A 7,635-nucleotide genomic window follows, 5' to 3' on the forward strand; every position below is an offset into this window, starting at 1 on the left:
AGACGGGGTTTCACCATGTTGACCAGGATGGTCTCGATCTCTTGACCTCGTGATCCACCTGCCTCGGCCTCCCAAAGTGCTGGGATTACAGGCTTGAGCCACCGCGCCCGGCTATTTGTTCCTTTTTTAAGAGACAGTGTGTTGCTCCGCCCACTCAGCCTGAAGTGCAGTGGCACAGTCATGGTTCACTGCAGCCTCCATCTCTCGGGCTCAAGCAATCCTCCCACCTCAGCCTCCTGAGTAGCTGGGACTACAGACACGTGCCACTACACCCTGCTAATTTTTTGTAGAGACAAGGTCTTGCTTTGTTGCCCAGGCTGGTCTTGAACTCCTGGGCTCAAGTGATCTTCCCTCTTTGGCCTTCCAAAGTGCTGGCCTTACAGGTGTGAGCCACCACACCCAGGCTATGTTTTAAATAGTGCTCAGTGAAGCATCAGCTCTAAGGAGGCAAGAATGGAAGCAGAGAAACCAATTAGGGAACAATTTCAATAGTTTTAATGAAAGATCAGTGGCATGGACTTGAAAAGTAGCAGAAAGATGGTGAGAAGTGGAAGATAAGAGCTACATTTTACTCAACAATTGCCTGGATGGTGGTGCTGTTCAATTAAATGTGGAAGACTGTGGAACCAGGCTGGTGGTGTTGATGGGGGAAACAAGAGTTCTATTTTTGGGCTGGGCCTGGTGGCTCATATCTGTAATCCCAGCACTTTGGGAAGCCAGGGAGGGAGGATCGCTTGAGCCCAGGAGCTCAAGGCCAGTCTGGAGTACAAAGCAAAATCCCATCTCTTAAATAAAAATGTTCTATTTTTGTTGTTGTGGGTTTTGTTGTCGTGTGTGTGTGTGTGTGTGTGTGTGTGTGTGTGTAGTATTTGTATGTGCCTTGTGCCTTTTTTTTTCTGAGACAGGGTCTCACTCTATTACCCAGGCATGAGTGCAGTGGTGGGATTAGGGTTGACTGCAGTCTTGACCTGCCGGGCTCAAGCAATCCTTCCACCTCAGCCCCCTAAGTAACTGTGAGTATAGGTGTGTGCCAAAATGCCTGCTAATTTTGTTATTTTTAGTAGAGATGGGGTTTTGCAATGTTGCCAGGGCTGGTCTCAAACTCCTGGGCTCAAGCAATGCATTTGCCTCAGCCTCCCCAAGTGCTGGCATTGTAGCACTTTGCCAGGAGCCACCGTACCTGGCCAAAGGTTCTGTTTTGAACTTGTTGAACTTGAGATGCTGAGTAGATATCCAAGGGAGATGTCAAGCAGACAGCTCTGGAAGAGGTAGAACTGTAAATGCTCTTAGCATACGGAGAATATTTAAAGCCAGCTACCTAAACAGGAGCGCCTAGGAACAGAGTGCAGTCAAAGCAGAAAAGAGCCCAGGCAGGGCTCCAGGATCCAGGACACTGAACAGTGAGGCTGGGGAGGTGGGGACAGTAAAGGAGCTGAGAAAAAAAGAATTTGAGAGGTAGGAGAGGCTAACATTTCAGAAATAAGGGTTGAAGATATTTCAGATCAAGAGGATATGGTCAACAAAGTCAAATGCTGCTGAGCTGTTAAGAGGAGAGAGAGAAGTGAGTGTGACCTTGAGAAGGGTGGTTCCAGGGGAGGAAGGAAGTTGAAAACCCAGTGGAACCAGGTTTTGATAGAAAGGAAAACTTCCGTAAGGACAGATTTTACAGGAAGGAGGAATACCCGGATATGTCAAGAAAAGTCCATCAGGGGGCACTGAAGACAAATTTCAAATAGAGGTTTCCAACCTGGCCAATATCAGAATGACCCACTGAACTTTCCAACAAACAAACAAACAAAAACAGTTTCCTGGTCCTATTCCAAATATATTAAATTAGTAGGAGAGGACATTGGAATCTATATTGGAATTCTCAGATAATTGTGGTTTAGCTGAATTCAAGTAGAAGACGAACTGGGGCCAGGCGTAGTGGCTCATGCCTGTAACTCAAACACTTTGAGAAGCTGAGGCAGGTGGATTGCTTGAGCTCAGGAGTTCCAGATCAGCCTGGTTAAAACGGTAACACCTTGTTTCTATTGTTTTAAAAAGCCAGGTGCACTGGCTGTTGCCTGTAATTACAACACTTTGGGAGACTGAGGCAGGCAGATCACCTGAGGTTAGGAGTTTGAGACCAGCCTGGTTGACATAGTGAAACCCCATCTCCAATAAAAATACAAAAAATTAGCTAGGCGTGGTGGTGCATGCCTATAATCCCAGCTACTTGGGAGGCTGAGGCAAGAGAATTGCTTTTTTTTTTTTTTTTTTTTTTTGTCTTTTTGTTTTTTTCCTTTTTTGTGGAGAACGGGGTCTCGCTATATTGCCCAGGCAGGTCTCGAACTCCTGGGCTTAAGCTATCCTCCTGCCTCTGCCTCCCTAAGAGCTGGGATTACAGGCGTGAGCCACAGCGCCCGGCAAGAGAATTGCTTTAACTGGGGGTGGGCAGAGGTTGCAGTGAGCCCAGATTGCACCACTGCACTTCAGCCTGGACAACAGAGTGAGACTCAGTCTCAAAATAATAATAATAATAACAATAATAATTGGGCAGAAACATTCCCACCAGTATCTTCTCCTTGTTTGAGAAAAGAAAAAATACATTAATAAGTACAATTTTCTGATTTTAAGCTTATCTCCTCTAATTTTTTTCTTCAATCTTTAGAGCTTATTATCACTTGTCTTCTAGTGAGGCCTAGTAGGATGTAAAGTGAATATTTACAGGATAACTCAGAAACAGATAACCACACTTAGACAGCCTGCTCTTTTTCATGGACATGTGTGTTTGTGAATGTGATTTTAGGCTGCACACGCAGAATTAGAGGGATTTTTTTTTCTGCCATAGAAATTGTTTTTTTTATGTAATAGTGGAGTTGTTTTGATCACTTTGGATGCTGTTCAGCAAATTGCACACAGACTTTCAAGTATCCTGCAATCAGAATGGGTTTGAGAATAATTGAAAAGAGCCCTGAAAGCTTCAGGCTTTCTCTCTCCCCTCCTCTCTCTCTCCCTGGGGCATGTAAGCAGTTTCCTCAGGAGAGGACTGAAAGTCAAATCCCTATTCCCACAGGTTTAGCTGGCTGGAAAAAAAATCCCAAAATGGGAGTAATTTGATATATCTGGAAGAAGCAGGGAAAGCAAATTTAAAACAGGAGCTTCCTTTATGGGAGAACCAATAATGAGGCCATTATCATAACATTCTACATGTGTACATACATCACTGCACAGTTCACAACGCATCACTATGCTTATCATTTCATTTGATCTTCATACCAATCCTGGGGAAATCTATACTATTGTCAATTTCCCATCATTAAAACAACAACAATGGCCAGGCACAGTGGCTCTCGCCTGTAATCCCAGCACTTTGGGAGGCTGAGGTCGGTGGATCACTTCAGGTCAAGAGTTTGAGACCAGCCTGGCCAATATGGTGAAACTCCGTTTCCACTAAATATACAAAAATTAGCCAGGCATGGTGGTGCATGCCTGTAGTCCCAGCTACTCGGGTGGCTGAGGCAAGAGAATCACTTGAAACCAGGAGGTGGAGGTTGCAGTGAACTGAGACTGCACCACTGTACTCCAGCTGGGAGACAAAGCAAAACTTCGTCTAAAAAACAAACAAACAAAAAAACAAACAGATGAATAAATGGAGGCTTAGGTGGGTTAAGATGATTTCAAAGGCCCTACAAGTAGAAAGGCACAAACTCCAAAGGGAGTTGTTTATAATCACAGAATTAAAAAGTGAATGAGGGCCGGGCATGGTGGCTCACACCTGTAATTCCAACACTTTGGGAGGCTGAGGTGGGAGGATGGCTTCAGCTCAGGAGCCCAGAGACCAGCCTGGGCAACATGGCATAATCTCATCTCTACTAAAACTACAAAAATTAGCCAGGTGTGATGGCACACACCCATAGTCCTAGCTACTCATCGGGGGGGCTGAGGAGAGAGGATTTCTCTGGCCCAGGAGGTTGAGGCTGAGTGAGCTGTAATTACACCACTGCACTCCAGCCTGGGCAACAGAGTGAGACTCTGTCTCAAAAAAAAAAAAAAAAGCAAATGAACTCAGCAATGAAATGCAACAAGCTATCCATACATGCAGCAATTTGGATGACTCTCCAGGAAATTATGCTGAATAGAAAAAGCCAATGCCAAAAGGTTCCATACTCTATAATTGTGTGTGTGTGTGTGTGTGTGTGTGTGTGTGTGTGTATACACGTAGACACACACAATTTTCGAAGTGACAAAATTTTAGAACTTGAATGTGGTTGCCAGGTGTTGGGAGGAGGAGGTGGGGCAGGAGAGAGCTACATATGGTTACAATAGGGCAGCACAAAGAATCTTTGTGGTGATGGAACTGTTCAGTATCTGGACTTGATGGATACATGAACCTTCACTTGTGACAAAAGTGCATAGATCTAAATAAACACACACACACAAATGAGGACAAATAAAACTGGAGAAGTCTAAATAATGGATTATATAAATATTAACAACCTGTTATGATATTGTACTATAGTTTCGCAAAATGTTACCACTGGGGAAACCTGGATAAAAAGTACACTGTATTTCTTTCTACAACTTCTTACAAATGCATATGAATCTGTAATTATCTCAATTAAAAAATTCTATTTAAAAAATGAGTAAGTCAGGTTGTATCTCTGACTCCTGGTTCTTGCCTGTGCATTATAAATTTCTCAAAAGGTGATATGGTTTAGCTGTGTCCCCACGCAAATCTCAACTTGAATTGTATCTCCCAGAATTCCCACATGTTGGGGAGGGACCCAGTAGGAGGTACTGAATCATGGGGGCTGGTCTTTCCTGTGCTATCATCATGATAGTGAATGTCTCAGGAGATCTGATGGTTTTATGGAGGGTTTCCACTTTTGCTTCTTTCTCATTTTCTCTTGCTGCCACCATGTAAGAAGTGCCTTTCACCTCATGCCATGATTCTGAGGCCTCTCCAGCCATGTGGAACTGTAAGTCCAATTAAACCTCTTTTTTTTTTCCAGTCCCGGGTATGTCTTTATCAGCAGCATGAAAACAAACTAATATAAAAGGGTAATGAAAAAAGATCCACCTTGCTCTTAGAGTTCCCAGGTTGACTCAGTGTGCTTTGAGTGAGTGAGTTAGAAGTAGAATATATCTATATTTGACCCTGGAAGGTTTAATTAAATCAGTCAAGCAACCTGTTCCCCAAAATAAACCCTCAAGAGTGTCTCCCATCTTGAGAGTCAGTGGAACCTAAATTCTGCACTGAGCATTGCAACATTTTTATATTTCTGAACCAACTATTCCAACACAGACACACCCTGAGTTTTCCCTGACTCTTTTGTACTCAGCTATTGATAGGGGACAGCATTAAAGGAAGGTAGGCTGGGCACAGTGGCTCATGCCTGTAATTCCAGCACTTTGGGAGGCTGAGGCAGGTGGTTCACTTGAGGTCAGGAGTTTGAGACCAGCCTAGCCAACATAGTGAAACCCCATCTCTACTAAAAATACAAAAATTTGTCTGGGCATGGGGCCTCACTCCTATAATTCCAACACTTTGGGAGGCCGAGGCGGGTGGATCACCTGAGGTCAAGAGTTCAAGACCAGCCTGACCAACATGGAGAAACCTCGTTTCTACTAAAAATACAAAATTAGGCATGGCAGCACATGCCTGTAATCTCAGCTACTCTGGAGGCTGAGGCAGAAGAATCACTTGAACCCGGGAGACAGAGGTTGTGGTGAGCCAAGATCACACGTTTGCACTCCAGCCTTGGCAGTAAGAGCAAAACTCCGTCTCAAAAAAAACATTAGCCAGCCATGAGAATCGCTTGAACCTGGAAGGTTGCAGTGAGCCACAATCACACCACTACACTCCAGCCTGGGCGACAGAGGAAGACTCTATCTAAGAAAAAAAAAAATAGGGGGAGGGAAAGGAATGAAGAGTACTAGTGTCTTTTGTCTGTGGGGTGGGGCAATTGGGATTGATGGTGGGGATGGGGATGTTCTCCACATGATTATGTCTGCGACAGAACCAGATGCTAGGGTGGCCTTTGACCAACAAGGCTGATACACAACGCTTATACATTCCACACCTCAGACTTTTCTGCCCTTTTCCTTCTTTTATCACATACTTTTGGTTGCTTCTCTCCCCCACTTCTTTTCTGTCTCTCTTTTTTAAAAAAATATATATTTTTTGAGACTGGGTCTTACTCTGTCACCCAGGCTGAGTGCAGTGGTGGATCATAACTCACTGCAACCTCTGCCTCCCAGACTCAAGAGATCCTCCCACCTAGGCCTCCCAAGTAGCTGGGACTACAGGCACATGCCACCATGCACAGCTAATTTTTGTATTTGAATAGAGCTGAGTTTTCACTATGTTACCCAAGCTGGTCTCTTACTCCTGAGCACAGGAAATCTGGCTGCTGGCCGGGTGCAGTGGCTCACGCCTCTAATCCCAGCAATTTGGGAGGCCGAGGTAGGCAGATCACAAGGTCAGGAGTTCGAGAACAGTCTGGCCAACATGGTGAAACCCTGTCTCTACTAAAAATACAAAAATTAGCCCGGCATGGTGGTGAGCACCTGTAATCCCAGCTACTCAGGAGGCTGAGGCAGAAAATTGATTGAACCTGGGAGGTGGAGGTTGCAGTGAGCCAAGACTATGCTCCAGCACAATCTGTGTGCTCCAGCCTGGGTGACAGGGCAAGAGTCTGTCAAAAAAAAAAAAAAAAAAAGGGAAGGGAGGGAGGGAAAGAAATTCGGCTGCCTCAGCCTCCCAAAGTGCTGGGGTCACAGGCGTGAGCGGCAGCGCCCAGCCCCTTTTCTTCTTTTTGCTGTATGTTCCTACTATGATCACATTTTCATTAATACACAATCTTTTTTATTTTATTCCATTTTATTTATTTATTTATTTAGAGATGGAGTCTCACTCTTCCAGGCTGGAGTGTGGTGGCTCAGTCTTGGCTCACTGCAACCTCTGCCTCCTGGGTTCAAGCGATTCTCCTGCTTCAGCCTGTTGAAGTAGCTAGGATTACAGGAGCGTACCACCACACCACCCCTGGCTAATTTTTGTATTTTGGGTTTTTGTTATTGTTGCTGTTTGAGATGGAGTCTCGCTCTATCACCCAGGCTGGAGTGCAGTGGTGTATCCTCGGCTCATTGCAACCTCCGCTTCCCAGGTTCAAATGATTCTCCTGCCTCAGCCTCCCAAGTAGCTGCGACTATAGGCACACGCCACCATGCCCGGCTAATTCTTATATTTTTAGTAGACATAGGGTTTTGACGTATTGGCCAGGCTGGTCTTGAACTCCCGAGTTCAGGTGATCCACCCACCTTGGCCTTCCAAAGTGCTGGGATTACAGGTGGGAGCCACCACACCTAGCCTATTTTTGTATTTTTAGCAGAACTGGAGTTTCAACATGTTTGCCAGGCTGGTCTCAAACTCCTGACCTCAAATGATCTGCCTGCTTCAGCCTCCCAAAGTGTTGGGATTATATGCATGAGCCACTGCACCCGGACAATTTTATTTTTTTAAGAAATGAGATCTCGGCCGGGCGCGGTGGCTCAAGCCTGTAATCCCAGCACTGTGGGAGGCCGAGGCGGGTGGATCACGAGGTCAAGAGATCGAGACCATCCTGGTCAACATGGTGAAACCCCGTCTCT

This window comes from Cebus imitator, unplaced genomic scaffold (assembly GCF_001604975.1).
Source record: "Cebus imitator isolate Cc_AM_T3 unplaced genomic scaffold, Cebus_imitator-1.0 Scaffold109, whole genome shotgun sequence".
NCBI classification, from domain to species: domain Eukaryota; kingdom Metazoa; phylum Chordata; class Mammalia; order Primates; family Cebidae; genus Cebus; species Cebus imitator.